The sequence below is a fragment of the Phyllostomus discolor genome, chromosome 6 (assembly GCF_004126475.2).
Source record: "Phyllostomus discolor isolate MPI-MPIP mPhyDis1 chromosome 6, mPhyDis1.pri.v3, whole genome shotgun sequence".
Taxonomy (NCBI): domain Eukaryota; kingdom Metazoa; phylum Chordata; class Mammalia; order Chiroptera; family Phyllostomidae; genus Phyllostomus; species Phyllostomus discolor.
In genome coordinates, this window is record NC_040908.2 from 155728888 (window position 1) to 155750831 (window position 21944).

The window sequence follows — 21944 nt, forward strand, 5'->3', positions numbered from 1 at the left end:
TCATTGGTTGCTTCTTTTTTTGTTTACTAAAAAGAATTTTTAGCCCTGGCTGGGGTGGCTCAGTGGATTGAGTACCGGCTTACGAACAGAGAGATGGCTGTTTTGATTCCCGGTCGGGGCACATGGCTGGGTCGCAGGATGAGTCATCAGTGTGGGGTACAAATGAGAGGCAACCACACATTGATGTTTCTCTCCCTCTCTTTCTCCCTCCCTTCCCCTCGCTCTAAAAATAAAGAAATAAAATATTTTTTTAAAAAAGAAAAACATTTTTTAAAGTATTTTAAATTATATTTTATTGATTATGCTATTATGGTTGTCCTGATTTTTCTCCCTTTGCCCACCTCAACCCAGCAGCCACCAATGGTGTGGCTCAGGTAATCCCCACACCATTGTTCATGTTGATGGCTCATGCATAGGTTCTTTGGTTACTCCCTTTCCTATACCATACTTTACAGCCCCATTGTGGATCTGTAACTACCTATTTGAACTTAAAAAAAATAATAATATTGAATGTAAACTGTAACCGAACATTTATTGACTTTTAGAGAGAGTGAGGGAGGAAGAGGAAGAGAAACAGCAATGTGTAAGAGCTACACGGGCCTCTCTCACATCCCCAACTGGGGACCCAGCCCACAACTAGGCATGTGCCCTGACCGGGAATCAAACCAGTGACCCTTTGGCTTGCAGGCCAGCACTCAATCCACTGAGCCACACCAGCCAGAGCACTATCTGAACTTCTTAATCCCCTCACCTCTTCACCCATTTCCCCACACCCTCTACCCATCTAGCAACCAACAAAACACTCTCCATATCTATGATTCTGTTTCTGTTCTCATTTCCTTAGTTTTTAAGATTCAATTATTGATAGATATGTATTTATTGCCATTTTATTGTTCATAGTTTTGATCTTTCTTTTCCTTAAATAAGTCCCTTTAGCATTTCAAATAATAATAGTTTGGTGATGATGAGCTCCTTTAGTTTTTTCTTGTTTAGGAAACTCTTTATCTGCCCTTCAATTCTAAATGATAGCTTTGCTGGGTAGAGCCATGTTGCCTGTAGGTCCCTGCTTTTCATGACTTAATATGTATTGCCAGTCCCTTCTAGCCTGCAAATTTTTTTTTTGAGAAATCAGCTGACAGTCTTATGGGAACTCACCTGTAGGTAATTAACTGCTTTTCTCTCACTGCTTTTAAGAGTCTCTCTTTAACATTTAGCATTTTAATTATGATGTGTCTTACAGTGGGCCTCTTTGCATCCATCTTGTTTGAGACTCTGTGCTTCCTGAACTTGCATGTCTATCTCCTTCACCGAATTAGGAGCATTTTCTTTCAAACAGATTTCCAATTTGCTGCTCTTTCTCTTCTCCTTCTGGCACCCCTATGATGCAAATATTGGAATGCTTGAAATTGTCCCAGAGGCTGCCTACAGCACCCTCTCTTTTTTTCATTCCTTTTCCTTCTTGTTGTTCTGACTGGTTGTTTTTTGCTTCCTTATGTTGCAAATCATTGATATGATTCTCAGCTTCATTCACTCTACTGTTGTTTCCCTGCAAATTTTTCTTTATTTTAATTAGTGTATCCTTAGATTCTGACTGGGTATTTTTATGCTGCCGAGGTCTTCACGAAGTGTCTTGAGTATCCTTATAACCAGGGTTTTCAACTCTATATCTGATAGGTTGCTTATTTCCATTTTGTTTAGTTCTTTTTCTTGGGTTCTAATCTGTTCTGTCATTTGAGCCATGTTTCTTTGTCTCCTCATTTTGGCAGCCATCCTGTGTTTCTTTTTATGTATTAGGTAGAGCTGCTAGGACTCCCTGTCTTGGTAGCATGGCCTAACGTAGTAAGTGTCCTGAGGGTCCAGCAGCACAGAGTCCTCTATCACCCAAGCTGGGGACTCAAGGTGCGCCCCTCCTACCAGTCTGGATGGATGTGGTTTCTTTAGTTCCGTAGTTGTCAGACTTCCATTCAACTCAATTTCTGACCATTTTGTGTGATGGATTTCCATATTTTAGTTGCAATTTTAAAAATTATTTTTATTTTTTATTTTTACTTATTTTTAGAGAGAGGGGAAGGGAGGGAGAGAAGTATCAATGTGTGGTTGCCTCTCGTGTGGCCCCCACTGGGGACCTGGCCTGCAACCCAGGCATGTGCCCTGGCTGGGAATCGAACCCATGACCCTTTGGCCCTCGGCTCACACCCAATCTGTTGAGCTACACAGCCAGGGCTTTAGCTGTAATTTTGATGTGGTCGGGTAAGAAGGCGAACTGTGTTTACCTATGCTGCCATTTTGACTGCACTGGTTGCTTCTTGTATGTGCTGTGACTAGGGGATCAAACCCATAACTTTGGCATATCAGGGCAATGCTCTAACCAACTGAACTACCTGGCCTGGGCAAAAATACATGTTTTTTAAAAACAGACATTCTAAAACATGTTCTAGAGGTTTACCAGAGCAACTGGATCTGGTTAACACAAAATAAGTACTAAGCCATATCCAAATCAAGGCATTTCATAATGAGATTATTTTGTAGCTTGAAAATATATATCATATACCATTTTTTGCCTACTTTAAATGTATACTTTCTTTTATGAATCTAATTTTTCTGCATTACCTTTTTTGGGGGACCTCCAATTTTCCTATGGTGTAAACATGACAAATAGATTTTTCCAGTAAAAAAAATCTATTAAAATCAGCATGTGGTACTCCTTTTCCATGACATTATCACATCTTTCCACAGTGAGCTTTGTAGTTAGTCTTTACCTCTTATGGAAGTACTTTTACAATCTTTTCCCAGGAATACAACGGAGTTGAAGGGACCAGGCTATCCTGCTAAGATAAATGCAAGCCACAAAAAGTCATTTTCCTTTTGTGGGTGCATCAGAGGGGAACTGTCTTACTACAACCTAACCAGGAGCCCCCACTCCCACCCTCATCTGTTCTCTGACTAAATGAGGTTCATGCGTATGATGAAAATTAGATTATTAGGTTTTACACCTTGGCAGGGCAGCTCAGTTGGTTAGAGCACTGTCCCAATACACCAAGGTTGAGGGTCTGATCCCTGGTCAAGGCACATGAGAGAACCAACCAATAATTTAACCAAAAAGTTCATTTGTTTTTTCTCTGTAAGATGCTCTAGTAGCACTTAGTTGTCTTTAACTTTATTTGAAACCATTTTGTTAGACTGTATTGTGACAGTTGTTTTATCAGCATTCATTTAAAAAAAACTTAGCAAAATTGGTGAATTTTTGTGTAGCCATTTTAATACTGAAGATGGAAAATATGCAACGTTTTCAGCATAGCACACTCTATTATTAAGAAAGGTAAAAATGCAACTGAAATGTAAAAAAAGATTTGTGCAGTGTATGAAGAAGGTGCTGTGACTGATCAAATGTATCAAAAGTAGTTTGCAAATTTTCATGCTGGAGATTTCTCACTGGATGATGTTCCATGGTCAGGTATAAAAGAATCAACCAATAAATGCAGTTGAAGTTGAAAGCAATCAAATCCAGACATTAATTGAGAATAATCAATGTTAGAGCAAGTAGGAGATAGCCAACATACTCAAAATATCCAAATCAATGAAGTTACTGGTGAAAATTAAAAAAAAAAAGAGTCTTTTATTTTATAGAAAAAAACTGAACAGACTTTATACCCAACCCAAAAGAATGTTAGGTTTTGTGCCTTGGCAGGGTTACTCAGTAGGTTAAACATTGCCCCCATACACCAAAGTTGAGGGTCTGAACCTTGGTCAAAGCGCACACAAAGCCCTGGCTGGCGTAGCTCAGTGGATTGAGTGCAGGCTGCGAATCAAAGCATCGCAGGTTCGATTCCCAGTCAGGGCACATTCCTGGGTTGCAGGCCACAGCCCCCAGCAACCGCACATTGATGTTTCTCTCTCTCTCTCTCTCTCCTTCTCCTTCCCTTCCCTCTCTAAGAAATAAATAAATTATTTTTAAAAAGTATAAATATTAAAAAAAAAAAAGCGTACACAAGAATCAACCAATATCCCTGCTGGTGTGGCTCAGTCGATTGAGTGCTGGTCTGTGAACCAAAGGGTCAGGTTCAATTCCCAATCAGGGCACATGCCTGTGTTTCAGGCCAGATCTCCAGCACTGGGTGTGCGAGAGGCAACCACACATTGATGCTTCTCTCCCTTTCTTTCTCCCTCCCTTCCCCTCTGTCTAAAAAGAAAAAAAATATTTTAAAAATATATTTAAAAAAAGAATCGGCAAAATGGAGGCATAGGTGGATGCACCGTACCTCCAGGCACAATCAAGATTAGAACAACAATTTAGAGGCAAATTAACACCCAGAACTGACAGAGAATTTATCTGAATGGAAGTCAGGCAGCCAAGAAGTTGAGGTAGACCCGTTCATCCAGACCGGTAGGAGGGGCAGAGAGGAGCAGCTGGGCGCGGTCGCAGCGCATGGAGAACAGGGAGAACTGGGTGCATAAGGCAACGGGGAGCGCGTAAGGCATTTGGGGTGCGCAAGATCGCAGAAGGTGGACCCTGAGTGCGCAAGCAGCAGCTGGCGGACCCAGTGGGGCAGCGACTGTGGACCAGGGCAGAGTGTGCAGCCCAGGATCCCAGGGAAGGGACTGAGGTCCCAGGAGAACGGAGCTACCGCCATTGTTCCCTCCTGGCCCCGCCACCACATACAACGTCACAATCTAGCGACTGGGGTGCCCAGCCCCAGCGAACACCTAAGGCTCTACCCCTCACCGTAACAGGAGGGACCAGACCAAAAAAAAAAAAAAAGAGAGAGAGAGAGACATGACTCAAACAGAAGAACAGATCAATTCCCCAGGACTCATCCTTTTGAGCAACCAAGAGATAGTCAATCTATCAGATGCACAGTTCAAAACACTGGTGATGAGGAAGCTCACAGAATCGGTTGATTTTGGGCGCAAATTCGATGAAAAAATGCAGGTTACCATAAAAGAGATGAAGAAAGATGCATGGAGAACCAATAGTGATGGGAAGGAAACCGGGACTCAAAACAATAGAGTCGACCAGAAGGAAGAAAAAAAACAACCAAACAGGAAAGAATGGAGAAATAAGAATTCAAAAAAACAAGGAGAAGCTTAGGAACCTCCAGGACATCTTTAAACGTTCCAACATCCGAATTATAGGGGTACCAGAAGGGGAAGAGGAAAAGCAACAGATTGAACACGTATTTGAACAAATAATAAAGGAGAACTTCCCCATTCTGGCAAAGGAAATAGACTTCCAGGAAATCCAGGAAGCTCAGAGAGCCCCAAAGAAGTGGGACCCAAGAAGAAACACACCAAGGCACATCAGAATTACATTAGCCAAGGTAAAAATGAAGGAGAGAATCCTAGAAGCAGCAAGAGATAAGGGGACAGTAACCTACAAAGGAGTTCCCATCAGACTGTCAGCTGCTTTCTCAAAAGAGACCTTACAGGCAAGAAGGGGCTGGAAAGAAGTATTCCAAGTCATGAAAGACAAGGACCTATATCCCAGATTACTCTCTCCAGCAAAGCTTTCATTTAGAATGGAAGGGCAGATCAAGTGCTTCTCAGATAAGGTCAAGTTAAAGGAGTTCATCATCACCAAGCCCTTATTTTATGAAATGTTAAAGGGACTTACCTAAGGAAAGAAGATAAAGAAGAAACATGTATAGTAGAAGGACAGCAAACTCACAATTATTAACAACCACACCTAAAGCAAAACCAAAAGAAACTAAGCAAACAAACTAGAACAGGAACAGAACCACAGAAATGGAGATCACATGGACAGTTAGCAACAGGGGAGTGGGAGGAGGAGAGAGGGGGAAAAGGTACAGAGAATAAGTAGCATAGATTGTATGTTGAAAATAGATAGGGGGAGGGTAAGAATAGTATGGGAAATGTAGAAGCTAAAGAACTTATAAGTATGACACGTGGACATGACTAAAGGGGGAAATATGGGTGGGAGAGGGTATACAGGGTGGAGGGGAGTGAAGGGGGTAAAATGGGACAACTGTAATAGCATAATCAATAATATATTAAACAAATTTTTAATAAAAAAAAGAATCAACCAATAAATGCATAAATGAATAGAACAATAAATCAATGTTTCTCTCCCCCCACTTCCTTTCTCTCTAAAAATCAATACATTTAAAAAATTAATTAGGTTTTGGTATAAACCATTTTCAGGGTGCCATTTTAATATTTGACCAACTCTTCCTGGTGTTGTTATCTGCCTTATGTCTCCTGTTTTCAAATTCTGGGTAATATATTATTGTTTCATAAATTTTTTATATCCAACCCAAGGTTCACTTGGAGTTTACTAATTAATTATTGCATTGCAAAACATTTTACAACTAGAAAAAATTTCCCAGATAGTCTCACAATTTCACCAACTTCATGTAAAATAAATGGTAATGGTAAACCAAAAATGACTTGGGTTGTTTTTTTGGTAGAGTTTTTTTAAAAAACTTTTGCATAAGTATCTACCAATGTAAAATATTAGACAGGACTTCTGGTCAAGATAGAGGTGTAGCCCTGGCTGGTGTGGCTCAGTAGATTGAGAGCCAGCCTGCGAACCAAAAGGTCACCAGTTTAATTCCTAGTCAGGGCACATGCCAGGGTTGCGGGCCATGCCCTCTGTTGGGGGTATAAGAGAGGCAACCACACATTGATGTTTCTCTCTCTCTCTCTGCCCCACTCCCTTCCCTCTAAAAATAAAATAAATAAAGTCTTAAAAAAAAAAGATAGAGGTGTAGGTAGACATTCTCCGCCTCCTTGTGCAACCACAAAAGGAAACAAGAATTACAAGTAAATCTCAAAACATGTAACACCCAGAATTGTCGGAAAACTGAACTGTATGGAAGTCCAACAAATAAGGACTTATTAAAGCCACAATCATCCAGATGGGCAGGAGGTATGGAGAAGTAGAGACATGGCAGAGAGGTAGCAGGTGCAGCAGAACAGGCACAGGCAGCCTCACATTCACGTGTGGTGGATAAAAATCAGGAGGGACACCTTGGGAGCAAGTGATCCCAGCCCCAGGCCAGACCATACAGCCCACAGTTCTAACACCAAGAAGATAAATCTCTGTTAACTTCTGGCTGTAAAAACCAGTGGGGGTTGGGGAGGCAGAAGAAACTGCCAGATTTTCAGGAAACTTCACTTAAAGGGCCCTCACAGCCTTAAAACATATGCAAACCCACCCACTCTGGGATTCAGCACCAGGGCAACAACTCAAAGGGCGCAAGTCACATACAGGGACTGGGTGAAGTGACTGGAAACAGGGAAAGTACCAGGGTAACCCCCAGAAGCTAAGCAGTGGTGTGTCCTCTCTCCAAGCCCTCCCCCCACACAAAGCCACAAAGTGGTGAAGTGGGTTGCCCCACCCTGGCTCCACCCCACACAATTTACAGGTACCTTTCACAGGGATTCAAAGCAACTCTACCTAATACATGGAAACGAACCATGTAATACAAGGGAAGCTGCCAAATTTAGGAGACAAAGAAATATGGCTCAAATGAAAGAACAGAACGAAACCCCAGAAAAAGAAATAAACAAAATGGAGATAACCAACCTATCAGATGCAGAGTTCAAAACAATGGTAATCAAGATGCTCAAGGAACTCATTGAGTACAGCAACAACATAAAGGAAGAAATGAAGGTTACACTAAGTGAAATAAAGAAAAATCTACAGGGAACCAACAGTGAAGGGAAGGAAGCCGGGATTCAAATCAAAGATTTGGAACAGAAGGAAGAAATAAACATTCAGCTGATTTCTCAAAAGAAACTTTGCAGGCAAGAAGGGACTGGCAAGAAATATTCAAAGTGATGAAAAGCAAGGACTTACAACCTACATTACTCTATCCAGCAAGCTTTCATTTGAATGGAAGGACAGATAAAATGCTTCCCATACAAGGTGAAGCTAAAGGAATTCATCATCACCCAGTCACTATTACATGAAATGTTAAAGGGACTTACTGAAGATAAAGAAGATCAAAACTATGAACATAAAAAGACACCAAACTCACAACTATCAACAACTGAATCTAAAAAACAAGCAAGCAAACAAAGCAAACAACCAGAAAAGGAACAGAATCATAAGTATGGAGATCATCTGTAGGGTCACCAGCTGGGAGGGGGAAGGGGGAGAATGAGGGAAAAGGTGCAGGGATTAAAAAGTATACTTGGTAGATACAAAACAGTGTGATGTTAAGAATAGTATAGGAAATGGAGAATCCAAAGAACTTATAAGCACGACCCATGGACATGAAATAAGGGGGAAATTGCAGGGAAGAGAGGTAATGGGCAGAGGAGGGCAAAGGGGAAACACTGGGACAACTGTAGTAACAGAATCCATAAAATGTACTTAAGAAAAAGAAATGATGTAAAAAAAATACTAGCCTCTGTTAGGATTTGTATGGCTTTTTCAAGTATCCTGTGATTCTGTTACTTAGCTTCTAGATTATGCTTCTCCATAAGCCTATTTCTTTAGCCAATTCTTTCCTGTCTACTACCGAGAACAGAATTTTCTACAATTGTGCAAAAGCCCTGATGTGTTTACTTCTTTTGATTTTCGACTGTGAAAAATGTGATTGTGTTGCTGACTATTCCAGTGTGCTGTTGGTATAAAGTTGAACATTTAAGAATAGAATGAGTCTGTGTGTAGTTCCAGGTATGGTGCTCCTGTGACCTGAACTATATTCTAGTTATTTAAAAACTGTTAAGTTGGAAGGTTTTTACAGAAAAATAATTATATGCACAATTTCTCTAATAGATGATATGTCATACTGAGGGTTGGTCCCTGTGGCTATCCCACAGGCAGACATAGGCAGTGTCATATTCATTACGCTAACTGGAAAAGGTTCACTTCCCATAGATCACAGTGGTCTCAACAGGACAGCTCCTTTGATGTTAAGTGAGCAGTTCTTCAACAAAAGTGATCTGGAGGGTGGAAACAGAAATAACTGAGTTTCCTTGTCTTCTCAGCTTTTATTCTATACAGTGCAGTAAAGCAGTATTGCTTTCCACTTACGCCCATCCTTAGGGAGGGGCTTTGTGGTTTTCTACCTTCTAAGTGGAATGCTACAGAAGAGATTAAGAAACCTTGGAACAGACCTATGACTGTATTAATGTTTTTGTTTTAGAATAATATTCCTTAAAATTAAAAAAGAAAAAAGGCAAAATGGGTTATATTTGCCATCAGAACAAAGAAAGAAAAGGAGAAAAGCCATCTTGCTGAGATGAAGTGATCTAAGGAGACAGCAGGGAGACAGAGGAAAAGGAGAGAAATGCATAGGAATATGCAGGGCGGGGGTAGAGTAAAAGAGACAAAAAGACTGACATACATACCCTATACCCTCTGATGCAGCAAAGGAAAAGGGCACAATGTTAACAAGCTGTAATTCTCTTTCTATGACAACACCATTCTTTCAGCCTTTGGTTCCTTTATTATCATAATTTCCTTCTCAAATGCTAACACGATTTTTAATTTCTAGCAGGTGACACCAAAATCCAGCAGCCTTTTCAGTGGAACCCACCCCTCTGTGCAAGGCACTCTGCTCACAGGGAGAAATGCAAGCATTCTTCTCCAAGATTTTATTTTACATAGTCCATCATTAAAGAAAGGTTGCTTTCATACTGCATAACCTCACGTAACAGAGGTCTACTCACTAAAGTATGCCAGCCAGCAAAAAGCTTAGTACCACCACTTTCCCTCTTTGGAAACAGAGAAGGAGTTTATTAATTGTTGCTATTAAAAATTCAGGCAGCTTCTCAGGTGAGGGGGCTGTCAGCATGTCAGCCTCCAGCAGCAGGGGAGCCCCTTGTGGATGAATTAGGCAGGATTCGTGGGGTACAGGGTACTGCAATGTCCAGTGCCTCCCCCTAGTGGTGCCGAGTGGTAGGGCACTTAGAAGATATTTGCCTACACAGAACCACCAGCTATTCTGCTTTAACTCATGGAATAGTAACCAGCACAAAACTGGAAATAAGTAGGAAACATAAATGTGTAAAGTCAACCCAGTGAAGTCTAAGGCACAAAGAAAGTCCATGCCTTGAGTAAAGGGGTACCAATTACTCAACTCCTGCTGATTGTTATTAAATGGGAATGCAGACCAGATGCTTCCCATTTTTTCAATAGAATCCAGAAACCTGTATTTGTGTGGGGAAAAAAGAAATTTTTAGAAACAGGATGAGGGCCAAACACACCTGAAGATTATTTTGTAATCTGTGGGTTAATGTAACAGGCCCACACACTAAAGCCAAATTTGCCCACATGAGCATGTTTTCAGGAGTGTTCCCAAGACGGATATACTGGATTTTCCCTCCACCCATAAGTATACAGGAAATACAAGAGGATGAAGGGAAGCCATCTGCACAGCTCTAATGGGCTGAGACCAATTACAATAAGCAAAATATACTATACAAACAAAACCCCATACACCTGGTGTTATTGTCTTAGCAAAACCTCCAACGCACCCTTTAGAGCGCTACTCTGAATAAATACAGTAGAAAGGCGACTTGAAGGGGGAAGAGTGACTACATGGGAAGTTGCACCCAATGTATTTGCAGCACACATATAGATCCCACTGTAGTCCCTGTAGCATTCCAAGACTCTGAGCTGACAGACGCGATTACATCTTTTCAAGTTTTCAGTGTGTGCACAAAGCACACAGCCTGCTCTACACCATTCAGCCTCCGAGAGAGGGATAATGGGGGATAATTTAGATCAGCCTAACAGGCGCTAATTTGACCTGCAGTGGAGGAAGGGCTGCTTGTCAAGCATACTGCCTCAAGGACCTGGAGGCGCACATCCTCTCCAGCTTGCAAACAATTTTGAAGACATATAGAGCGAGGCTGGAAAACCTTTGCTTCAGGCCAGATAGCATAGAAAACAAGAAGCTCTTTATGCAATTATGCCAGCTCTTAACTGTCAAAATAATCTTACAAGAGCCAATACTTAGGACCTCTAGTCCAAAGTAGAGAGAGAGGAGCCCCCTACCTAGCTCTTCCTGGCCCTCATTATCATAATGCCTTCTATTACAATAGCACCTGACTCTCTTCCAAATCACATTCACATAAAGCATGGATTAGTAAACCACTGCCTGCCAGCCAAATATGGCCTCCTGCCTGTTTTTGTATGGCCCACAAGCTAAGAAGGGATTTCATATTTTTAAACAGCTAAAAAACATCAAAAGTAGACTATTTCATGACATGTGAAAATTATATGAAAATCACATGTATCCACAGAGTTTTACTGGAACACAGCCACACTCACTCATTCACTTACATACTGTCTATGGCTGCTTTCACGCTACAACGGCAAAGTTCGATAGTTGCAACAGAGACTAAATAGCCTGCAAAGCCTAAAATATTTACTATTTTATCCTTCACATAAAAACTTTGCCAACCCTTGATAGAGCAGATATAACTAGGGGGTTACACAGAACTCAAAAAGGCTCAAACTGGGCAGGTGAGCAACAAAGGTAAAAAAGATTAACCACAATGGTACTTCTCTCTTCTACCCTATCCTCACCCTCACACCGCCAAGGAGAGAAACCAGTTAGAACTACCCCTACAGACAAATAAGTCAAATGTATTTTACTGCCTTATGATGGGGCAAGAGATACCTGGATTCTCTTATCATTTAATAATACCCAAAAGAGTTTGTGGCCCAAAATCAGTAAGCTGTGAATGTCACAGATAGAATCATGGTTATGCCTCCCTCATAAAAGGCTGTTGAGAAGAAAGGTACATGAACACCTACCTCTAGGTGGCAGACATTCAGACTTAATAAAATGGAAGTCCTTCTCAATCTTGAAGCGCACATTCCTGAAAAAACCAGTGCTGCTGAGTTTTTCTACTGAGAAACCTTAAGATTTTATGGGAGAAGAAAATAAAAATAGCAATAGGAGTTCCAATCTATGAAATTATGAATATCTATAAAATTATGTTCACTAAAATAAATAGGAAATAGCTCTGACCGGTGTGGCTCAACTGGTTGGGTGTTGTCCAACAAAACAAAAGGTCCCTGATTCAACTCCCAGTAAGGGCACATGCCTGGGCTGGGGGCCAGTCCCCAACTGGGGTGTGTGCGAGAGACAATCAATAGATGTTTCTCTTCCTCTCTCTTCCTCCCTTCCCCTCTCTCTAAAAATAAACAAACATTTAAAAAAAATAAAAATAGTAAATAGACAATGTCACTTTATACATCTTAGTAATAATACTATTCAATTAATTTTCCTTTATCATTAACAATGTATCTTTGGCCCCAGCAACTGTACCTCTAAAAATTCATCCTCTCTAAAAACACCTGCACAGTACAGAAAAGATGCTGCAGCAGTATTTTTGAAAACAAAAAAGAAACAATCCAAATGCTACCAAAGAGGGAACATGTTAAATTAATTATGGTGCATCCAACTGTTGGAATACTATACCGTTATTTTAAAAATGTAACATCTGCCCCGGCTGGTGTGGCTCAGTGGATTGAGCACCAGCCTGTGAACCAAAGGGTTGCTGGTTCAATTCCCAGTTGGGGCACATACCTGGGTTGTGGGCTGGGTCCCAGGTGGGGGGCACATGAGAGGCAACCACACATTGATGTTTCTCTCCCTATCTTTCTCCTTCTCTTCCTGTCTAAAAATAAATAAATAAAATCTTTAAAAAATAAATAAAATAAAAACAAAAATGTAACATCTATATTGAGTAACATGGGAAAATGTCCAGATATATTAAGCAAAATGTGTAAATAAATAATGGACAGAAGATTTACAAATAAAAAAAATGTGTTTTCATTCACATAGGAAAAATTCTGGAGTTAACAAAAATTATTAATAGCGGTTAACACTGTGGAGGACATTCACTTTATATGTTACACATTTCTGTAATGTTTAGATTCTTGAATTCTATTTTTAGAGAGGGAGAGAAACATCGATGTGTGAAGAGAAATATTTCTCTATCAGTTGTCTTTCCTCATACACCTCCAAATGGAACCTGGCCCACAATCCAGGCCTGTGCCCAAACCAGGAATTGGTTTGCAGAACGATGCCCAGGCACGCTGACCCACACCAGTCAGGGCTGGATTCTTGAATTTGTATTAGTTTTGTGAGCAGAAAGAATGGGCATCTTAAAATTTCCATTTATGATCCCTTGCTCACTAAAAATTTTTCAGCCCCTTTCTTCTTCAGTCAATAACATGCCATCACGATTAGGAGAGGAGGAGTAACAGGGCTTTACTGCAGATAATGTGCCTAACTAAAAGGCTTTATTTCTTTTTCTCTTTAGCAACTCTTCATCCAAACATTTAAGGCATACCTAGCTCTGGCACAATCAGTGACTCCTGCCTTCTGGTTTTCACCTCAGTCACAAGACATAAATTAATCTAAAAAGTATCTGATGTTGGCCTAACCCTAATTTAGTCTATTCTCAATTAGCAGCCAGAGTGATCCTTTTAAAATCTAGTAGCATTCTAGTCCACTTTTGATGGCTTCCTGGATCACTCAGAATAAGAGGTAAAATCCCTTAAATGGCCCAGGAAGGCCTTGCATAATCTGGTTCCCATTTCATCTCTAACTTCATCTGCATCACTCTATCCTTTGGTGTGCTCCAGACAAGTGCCTCAGGGATTTTGCATTTGCTCTTCTCTGTCTAGGATGCCCCCAGTATTTATAGAAGTTACTGCCTTGCTTACTTGAGGTCTCTACTTCAGTGTACCCTTGTCAAGACTTCCTCTGATGATCCTTTTTGGTACTGCCAACTTCCACCCAAGCACCCTTTACATTTTAAAATATTTTTCTCCATAGAATTTGTCATCACCTGGCAGCCTAAATATTTTTTTTATTGTCTGCCTCTTATTAAAATGAGAGATCTATTGCTGGTGCTTAAATCATATCTGGTACACAGTAGATGCTTAGTAAATATCTGTTAACTGAATGAATAAACAAATTGATCAGAGTAGATTTTTCACCAGGCCAATTTCCAAGATTATAACAAGAGCCATCAGCAAGGAGCAGCCCTTATTCATACTCCTCAGCTTCCTCCTCTAAGGGCTGGGTTATACCTTCCCCCAGCTTCCCTTCTGTCTCTAAGCTAAGCTGCTTAGCCCTGGCCAGGTAGCTCAATTGATTAGGGCATCACCCAAACACACCAAGATGGAGGGTATGATCCCTGGTTAGGGTACATACAAGAATCAACAAATGAAAGCATTAAGTAAGCAAAATAGCAAATTGATGTCTCTCTAAAATAAGTAAACTTAAACAAAAACACTAAGTTGCTTAAATTCCACCATCAGCTTTGTCTTTTTGATTTTTCAATATGTGGTTTTCTCTTTTTCCAACAGGAACAAGTCATGATTTTCCCATTCCAAAAAGGTTTCTCCCCTGTTCTTCCCTATTCTTTGTTCTCAAATGCTAAACTTCTGAGAAAGAACTCAAAAGTTAGGAAAAGTTTGTTGTAACTTGAATACCAAAAACTGAATTCCAATTTTTTAGGGGCATAATTAGAAGTAAAGCAAAACTCTCTTTTAATATAAGGAATCTGCCCACGCCCAGGAAAAAAAGAACCTAAAATCATTTCAAAACTAAAAAAGATTTATTCTAATGATGCACAGGCCCCAAAACAAAAACAATAATCACCTTTCTTAAACCCAAAGCACCCTACTTCTAGGCAAATTTAATGAATACCTTCCACAGAAACCACAAGAAAAATGAAGCACCAATGGGAAACAGAACTGTCAAATTTAATTGTGGTTTATTCACATCCAGTTTGGATGTTATCAAGACTTTAGCAAGACCAAATATACCATCACTGAGACTGCGGAGAGTCTTGAAGTAGCAAAGCAAAACAACAGCACTGACTGACAGAGGTATCAGTGTCACTGAAAGGTCAAGTCAAAGACCAACAAAATGGTCTCAAGAGGAAGCCGTATAACATGCAGGCCTGGACTCATCAGTGGAAGCCAATATGAAGGACAGCTGACCAAGTGCATAAGACTTACTACAAGCTTCAGGACAACCAATACACAAGTCAGAAACATGGCACAACAGTGAGACGGAGGAATAAATTCTAAGTCACTTGAGCTGAAGTTCTAGAAAGTATCTTCCATGCACTCTAGGTAATGCCAATTCCTTTAATCAACAAGTACCTGCTGAACCAACAACTCTCTGTAAGACTGAAAGATATAATATAATATAATAAAGGGTCTTTCTTTTTTGTTTTACTAAAAAAGACAAAAAGGATTTACACTGCACACTGACTCATAGGGGATGTAATTTCAATCCCATGTGGTTAATTCAACTACCATTTACTGAGTACTTACTGTATGTCTCAGGTAGTATTCTAGGTACAACAGGGACACAAAGTCACTGCCTTCAGAGAGCTCACTGGCAGGAAAGGAAACAAATATGTTTCTGTCGTGGATGCAGTGTCATAAAGGAAGTGTTGATGTCTAGTACACAAACAGCAAAGAAGAAGAAATGATGTTTTTGGAGCAGACAGGGAAGGTTTCCCGAAGGAAAAGGTGACAGCTGTGCTAGATCCTGAATAATGAACTGTGTGCACTCCCCATCCACAGAAACTGGGAGGACTTCTAGATATATAAACCCTTTAGGCCCAGCTAGGTAGGAGCACAGAAACTGCTCAAGTTGGACGCCTAGCTCTCTCTATTATAATCTGAGAAAACTGGTACCTTCCTAATTTCTAGGTTGCCTTCTTCCTCTGTGAACCTACAACTAGCCCTCCAAATATATCCATTTATTTCTATCAATGATGTTTCTGCTAAAAAGCTCCCTGGAGAATCCCCATGTGACAAGAGCTGAAGGGTCAAACAGGTTAGTTGACCTATGAAGTCTCAAGAGGCTTCAGATTGCTCCGAACTCCAAAGCCAATTCCCTCACAAGTCTAAAAAAAAACCCTTAGAAATCTAATGAGGGCTTCCAACTCTAACTTTTGCTGTCCTAGACCAAATTTTATGCTATAACCATCAATGTCCTCCCCAATTTTCATCTATCACAAGGGGAAAGACTAGAAGACATCAGTTCTCAGAACACACTCAATCTTACTAAATACTTCAGACCTAAGGCCTTGTTACCTATCTAGAGAAGGAGTGACGAAGCAATTTATCTGGGAAGGTTTAGCCCAATTTTGATCTTCCACTTGTTGGGATTTTAACAGTGAACTTCCTTAACTCAGATCATCCGGACCACACTAGAAGGACTAACCATGCAGTTCTGTGGACAATTAAAACAGTGTTTTTTCTGAGTCCCTAGAAACAATTCTGTTGGTGACATTTCTACACAGAGACAGTGATTACAAATGATCTGTTAGACCTCCAATTTCTTACAATGAGACCTGACTGAAGAACCACTCAATTAATGATCTACAAGAGCTGAGGTTTTTTCTTTTTTTTAAATGTTTGAAATTTGTATTTTCTTTCTTTTTAAAAGTTTTTTATTTATGGATTTTAGAGAGAGGAAGGGAAAGAGAATGAGAGAAACATCAACTTGTTGTCTCACTAACTTATGCACTACTGGTTGACTCCTGTACGTACCCTGACTGGGAATCAAACTCGCAACCTTGGCACAGCAAGACAATGGTTTAGCAAACTGAGCCACCCAGCCAAAGCAAGAACAACTGAAGTTTTGAGGGCAAAAAATGGCTGCATGAAAGCATTAATTTCAAGTGAAGTGGAGGAAAGAAGAGCCTCTTTTAGACCCAGGGATTTGAATCTCACCTTTGCGACAAGCACCTCTTTAAAGTTATTTCTTATCCCTGCATCTGAGTTTTCTCATCTTAAAAAAAAAGAGGTTGTTGCCCAGGCTGGATTGAGTGCCAGCCTGTGAACCAAACAGTTGCTGGTTCGATTCCCCATCAGGGCACATGCCTAAGTTGTGGCTGAAGTCCCCAGCTGGGGACATGTAAAAGGCAACTAATCACTGTATCTCTCACACATCGATGTTTTTCTCCCTTTCTTTCTCCCTCCCTTTTCCTCTCTCTAAAAATAAAATAAAATAAATAAAATAAAAAGAGGTTGCATTTTCAAGCTCTAGGCTTTCTAGTTTCAAGATGCCATTTAAATAGTTTTCTCTTTCCTAATAGCAGCCTTTCAAGGTCACGAGGCTCCTGCTTCAAGAAGTCAAAATATCCTGATCTTCTAGTAGATCTTGGTCTAATCCCCGCCCCCCAAAAAGTTTCTTGTGGTGAAGCAAAGGGCCTGCCACCAAAGTTATAACTTATAAGTTGGAGTAAGACTGCAGAGAAAGCTCTCCTTCCACTGCAAAAGGAGACAAACTGTACATGTTATTACCACCCAGCAACATTGCTTAATACTCTACTTGCAACACTATTAATTCTATCAGAAACACCAAGGATCAACACATGCCTCTTTAGTCTCTCCCCCATTACAAGGCCAAAGAATAAATCCCCTCTCTTTAAGTAGAAGGTACACATTCAGTAAAAACACCTTCTTTTCTTCCCTAACATTCTATTCTAGACTAGTGGCAGCAGCAGCAGCTCAACACTGACATCTGCTGGGGAAATCCAAACAAGGGCTGTTCTGTATTATCATCAGCTAGAAAACGTTGGCCCTTTCAGTAGAAAATGCCAGTTAGCACCTGTTTCTATGAGTGATTTATACTAGAATATAAGCCACCCAATTCATGAGGAAATGGTGGCCCTTTTGTGAAGAGTGTGTATACTTAGGATACTTAAAAATATACCTCATTTATTGCCCTGGCTGGCATGGCTCAGTGAACTGAGCACCGGTCTGCAAACCAAAGGGTAGCCAGTTTAATTCCCAGTGAGGGCACATGCCTGGGTTTGCAGGCCAGGTGCCCAGTAGGGGGCACACAAGAGGCAACCACACACTGATGTTTCTCTCCCTCTCTCCCTTCCATTCCCTGTCTAAAAATAAATTTTAAAAATATGTATATATACACCTCAGTTTTTAGTAGAATGTCAGCACTCAGGGTACACATCATTTTAGTGCATCTAAAAGTCATTCCATAAATAATGTGATTACTGTATTAATATAGAATTTTACAATAACATGCATCATTTGTATATTTTAAAATTTGAAAAACAGCCCCGGCTGGTGTGACTCACTCATAGATTGAGTGCTAGCCTGTGAACCAAAGGGTCACTGGTTCAATTCCCAGTCAGGACACATGCCTGGGTTTAGGGCCAGGTCCCCAATGAGAGATGCACAAGAGCAGCTGAGGCAGATCCCGGCTCCTGGGGTCCCAGGTGTTATGGATAAGATGAAACAAATTCACACAGATTGAGTCCTGTAGAGGAAAAGGAACAGTGCAGCTTCTCTCTCAAGAAGAGAAAAAGCCTCAGAGCACCTTGGCCACCCTCTCAAGGGGAGAGCGCCTCGAACCCTTGCCTTGACAAGCATTTACTGGGTTCAATTCTCACAGGAATACAGGGTGTATACGTAAAGCTCATCAATCATTGTCAGGCAGAAATGATTAAAAAATAGATAACATTCAAAGAACTCTGAGGGCTTATTCTGAGTCAGGGTCAGATAGTTAAAGGCCATAAAACTCTGGAGAACAAATTCACTTCCTGCTTGGACCCTTATCATTTAAATTGAGGATATTAGCAAAGTAGATTGTATAGGATTTTATGCATTAAAACAGGGCCATACCCACCTCCAGTATTGTTTCAGGCTTAAGTTAGGCACAGTAAGGCAGCCAAGAGATTAAGAGACTTCTTGCAGACAGCATGAGGACTCAGGCTATGTCAAAGCCAAGGGGCGAGGGCCCATCATCCCTTTTTTTATAGTCTCCCAAGTCCTTCCCTAAGGGCCCCTTCATGACCGTGCCTGTCTTAGGTTGTTCTTCTTTTGAGGAATCTTACCAGTCACTGGCTAACCAGTCACCCGCCTGGGGCCAAGCAGGGTGAAGAGAAAGGGGGCAGAGGTGGTGCCCCTACAAGGAAGATAAGCTTTGTCTCCTAAGTGGCTTATGGTCCTAAGGTCCTTTACGCGCAGCCTTAGCCACGAGGGATTACAGCTTCTGAAACCAGGCAGGGCAGTTCCCAACAGCCACCACACATTTGATGCTTCTCTCCTTCTTTCTCCCTCCCTTCCTCTCTCTGAAAATAAGTAATCTTTTTTTAAAAATCTTTTAAAAAATCTTTAAAATTTTTTTTAAATATATGTAAAATTGCAAGATGACAAGGGACTTTCTTTTCTACAACATATATTTTAAATATGCTAGAACTTTATTTAAACCACAGACACATTATTTTTTTTCTCCACAAAAATTTTTGGTAGATCCTTACTAATTTCCCAACTTTAAATGGCCTGCTTTATTAAAACCTCAGTTGCTTAGAGTATTGTCCCAATATGCCAAGGTTGGGGGTCCAATCCCCAGTCAGGGAACACACAAGAATCAACCAATGAATTCATAAATAAGTAGAACAACAAATCAATATTTCTCTCTCTAAAATCGAAAGATAAAAAAAGATTTTTAAGGAGTGATCATTAATATTTTAGTCACATGTGGCTGGCTATTTACATTTAAATTAAAATTTTAAACTTTAAATGTAATTTCTCAGGTAACAGCCGCATTTCAAATGCTCACTAGCCACATATGGCAAGTGGCTACCATTCTGGACAGCACAGGTATAGAACATTTCATCATTGTAGGAAGTCTTACTGGACAGTGTTTCTCTAGAGAAACATACTGGGAGTGTTTTCAGACAAAATTATATAACATCTAGGTGGGGACATTAGATAGGGGATGAAAATAAAGATGCCTGGCCAAGTCCTGGTAAATTCTGGAATCACGTGATTGGTGTACGAGTGTTTGTTTACTATGCTTTTCCCATTTTTATACATTTGAAGGTTTACATTTAAAAAAGTTAAAAGAAAAATAAATAAAAGTGGTTCACCTAAAAATGAGGTTATCCTATTAGGAATATGAGGTCTGTCAGGAAAAAGTCTAGCCATTGTTAATATAACAAGAACAGTTTGCACACCAATATAACCTGGCAGCCAAGGACAGTGTCCTGGAATATGCGTGTGTGAACAGTGATGACTTCACTGTACTAGTCAGTGGGTACAGTAGACACTGTTGAATGAGCATGTGTACTGTTGTAGCTGTCTCACTCAAAATGACTGAGCAAATAGAGAAAGGAAATCTGCATCAAATTTTGCATTAAGCTTGAACAATCCTCTGTGGAAACTATTTGGATAATTCAGAAGGCCATAGCTATGGGCAACTGGTGATTGGCAGCTTCATAACGACAATGTACCTACTCATATGTCACATCTTGTGTAAAGTTTTTTGGTAAAACATCAAATCACCCAGGTGACTACAGCCCAGATTTGGTGCCCTGCAACTTCTGGCTTTTTCCAAAACTAAAAAATCATCTTTGAAAGGGAAGAGACTTCAGACCATTGATGAGATTCAGGAAAATACAATAGGACAGCTGATGGCAATTAGGAAAACTGTGTGAGGTCCCAAGGTGCCTACTTTGAAGGGGAGAGAGGAGTCATTGTCCTGTGTACAATGTTTCTTGTATCTTCTTCAATAAATGCCTTTATTTTTCATAATGCATTGCTGGATACTTTCTAGACAGAACTTGTATACAATGGAGAGCAGCTTCAGTCATCAAACCAGAGTTCAAATTCCTACTCAGTGACCTACTATGGGACCCTTAACAAGACACTCCACTTCCCTAAGCCTCAATCTTTCTTCAACTGTATAAGATGGGAAATTTAACACCTGATTTCCACAGCTGTTGTGGGAATTAAAAATAATTAATGCAAAGCAAGAACACATTGCCTAACACACAGTAGGCCCGCGGCAATTGATATCTCTATTATCAAACAGCAGCATTTATTTAAAACCTCTCAGGTATTTCTCAGAACAATGAAGAGCTCTTGCCAGAATGGCATAGACAAAGGCTGAGCAGAAGCCCACGGTGCCAGGGAAACAGGAAATGGTAGGCTTTTAGAGCAGTAAATGAAGAAAGAGAGTCCCTTATGGCTACCTTTAATAAACTTTTTCAATGCCGATTATATGTCAGACACTGAGCTTGCTATCTTTTCACTTCTCCTGACAAAGATGAAGAGCAGAGTTCCAGGATTCAGATATAAGGCAAAATAGTCCAAAGCCAGGAATTCAGGAGATGCTAATCCAGAACTGGCCTCAATCAAATGGGCATAATAACAACCTCTATTACTTTATCTTTTACATCCAGCCAACTTTCCCCCTTCTCCCCTTAGTAACTACCTACTACTATCTTATATACACACCATATCTTTTCCTCCCTTAATATGTGCTGTTCCCATAATAAAAAGTTCTTTCTCTCTCTAAATCCTACTCATCTTTCAAGACTTAATTTAGATATTTCCCTTTATCTGAAATTATACATTCAATCTCAGTAACATACAATGTAATATTCAGTCATCTACATTTTTAAATTATTTCATGTAAATAAGTCTTGCCTCTACAATAACACTGTATGCCCCCAGTGGGCAAAGATTGGGTATTTGCTCCTTTTGTGCTCCCCATAGTGCCTAACAAAGTTCTGGAACAATTGTAACCACTCAACAAATACTTATTAACTGGGTCCTCTCTAAAGCATCCTCCCAAAATAACAAGTACATTGTGTGCACAATCCATATTCTCTCCCTTGCTAGAAGCTTATGTCAGAGGAATTTCAGTTGCTTCGACAGAGGATATAATGCAGAGCAATATGCTGTTTGGATCCAACAGGCATATTCTGGGAGTTTGTGATTACGCTAGATTTGACCTTTACAGAATTACAGAAAGAAGTCCCTAATAAATCAAGGTAGTTGCGCACGCAGCCATACATAGAACATGTGGTGGGCGACAGACGACACCCACTCTGTTTCTTCCATGACAGAGTTGCCTGGGATGCTGATCCGAGTTTGGAGAGGGCCTTCCTTTCCTTCTATGAATTACTCTTCTTTCACACCCCAAGGTGAATGTCCATCTGGA

The 21944-nt window shown here is 40.4% G+C and overlaps 1 protein-coding gene across 10 annotated transcripts in view; it reads right to left on the reverse strand.

Annotated features, from left to right (window-relative positions):
- Positions 1 to 21944, reverse strand: part of AMBRA1 (autophagy and beclin 1 regulator 1) — a 181368-nt gene that overhangs the window by 121450 nt on the left and 37974 nt on the right. The gene's annotated exons all lie outside the window — the stretch shown is intronic.